We start from the raw sequence: 2285 nt of genomic DNA, 5'->3' as shown, positions 1-2285 counted from the left end.
TTTCTATAAAGTTCTCCATTTCTGCTATACTGATATCTCCGTTACCGTTCTCATGCTGAGAGCTTTGTTCCTCTCGTCTGGCTGGCTAGGAACATGTCAAGTCTATTGAGATTTTGAAGGTCATCTCATTTGTTGTCTGTTACTTCAGTGATTTTCACTACTCCTTTTTTATACTCAGGGACTAATTTGCTCTAGCCTTTGTAGATCATTTAAGACTATGTTTTAATGCTAGTACCTGAAACTGTCAGTCTGCATCACTGCGACAGCTGTGTTCCAGTATTCAGTTTTTCCTCCACTTTTCTTATTCCTTTTAGCTCCTAAATTGGTTTTGTAGTTTATCAGGTTTTAGCTAATGTTAGAATATGTAACAGTCCACTTTAAACTAGTAGCAACATTTAATGTATACTGTAAATGTCTTATAAAAGTATACTATCTTCCTATTATTTGTACTTTAATTCATATTTTGATTTTAACTGTTTTCGTCTTAACAGTCAGATTTTAAAATGTTTTCTGGAACACTTCCCAACTTCCGTCAGCCTCCTTTTTCATGTAAACACATCTCAGTACGTTTATGTTCCCTTAACATGAAGTTTAAATGCAGTCCAATTTTTTCAATCTGAGTCTCTTCTATTTCACAACAAAGGAGTTACCAGAACTTCCTTTCTGAAAATAAATTTAGAAGATTCCATCACTTCCTATTAATTACTCCATCATGGTGGTTTGAATGAGATTCTTTCCCACCCCACCCAAGTCTTGGATATTTGAATATCTGGTCTTTAGTTGGAGGCTGCTTGGGAGAATTAGGTGTGGCTCTACCATATGACTGATGTTTAAGAGTCTGCATCACTTTAGAGTGAGTTCTCTCTGCTTCCTATGTGTGGATCACAGTGTGTACCCTCAGCTGCTGCACCAGTGCCATGCCTGTTTCCCTGCCTGCTGTCATGTTGTCCCCCAAACAAACCCCATGATACTGATATGGACTCATTCCTCTGAACTGTAACCCAAATGTAACTAAGACATTCATGTCTTAAAATCTTTTTCACAGTACTAGTGTTCTCATGTTTACACTAAAGGACTCCCCGTGTGCATCTTAGGGGTTCTAGGCATTTCTCCTGGCTGTGGTGACCTTGTGTGTTTATTCTATTGTTTGTTTTTAATCCCCATCAGATACTTTGAGGATTCTTTCAACAATGAAGTATGGTCTTTTCCGTATATAAGCAAGTGCTCACATGCTAGAGGTTAGGTACTCAGTTCATCAAAAAGAAGTCTAATACTAAAAAGTAAATGCAATTTTGGCACAGAATTGATTAACCAGTACAGGATAGTACATGAGAGCTAATGCTTGGATGTGGTGCTCGGCACTAGCCAGCCAGTACTGAAGGGGTTGTGGGAAGCTAGAGTTCATTTGAGAGGGTTCATATATCAGGTTTAAGGCCTTACTGAATTTCTATAGCATCTGAATCTTAAAATGTGTTAAGTTCATCTCCTTCCCAACAACTGCAATGAAGTATAAAACAATTTCCTGATATAGAAAGGAATGCCAACAAGGCTTATTTTACCCCAGAAATTACATTAATAATACTGTTATTTTCAATTTGCAAGAGACATTAAAGGAAAACATCCAATCCAACCCAGAGTTCAAGCACAGGTAAAGAAGAGACTACTGAAGTATGGTCAGAAGTGTGACATTTAAAAAAGGTGCGAAGTTGCTCTGAAAATGGTTAAATTTCAATAAGGAGGTAGAAGTAGACTTGACAGTTATAAAGCAGTTAATGGTTATCAGGAGTAGTCAGGTGTGTTAGCTATCAGACGAGGCTGTTAGAAGCAGACTAATCCAAACAACACTGAACGTCTGAGTCCTGAGCTCTCAGCATTCACGTGAACAAGACTGTCAATGGTAGGTCGTCCATTTAAGAAACTGGAAACAGAAGTTCAGTGAGCACATTCTAGGTAAAATTATAACCCTCAAAGGAAGAAAAAAAAAAAAAAAACTCTGAAAGACTTTGTTTAGGAGTAACACATTTCACAATTTATGTGAAAATACAATTGAGACTATAGAGGAGATAAATCTAATAACCACTGTGGGCTGCAGTATCATTTCCTATGAATGAACACTGTTACAGATCTCAAAATAATCACGTTGAGAATGGGAAAGGGCACAATCTGATTTTCCACATTAACCTTTAATAATTCTGGCAATACCCAAACAGTACTCTAATTTTAGAACTTATCGTGCCCCAAATCATGTTTCATTAATAGAAATTAACTCAGTGTTCACACAAGGA

The sequence above is a fragment of the Arvicanthis niloticus genome, chromosome 25 (assembly GCF_011762505.2).
Source record: "Arvicanthis niloticus isolate mArvNil1 chromosome 25, mArvNil1.pat.X, whole genome shotgun sequence".
Classification (NCBI taxonomy): domain Eukaryota; kingdom Metazoa; phylum Chordata; class Mammalia; order Rodentia; family Muridae; genus Arvicanthis; species Arvicanthis niloticus.
The sequence above is the reverse complement of the archived record's forward strand: the minus strand, read 5'-3'. Positions refer to the sequence as shown.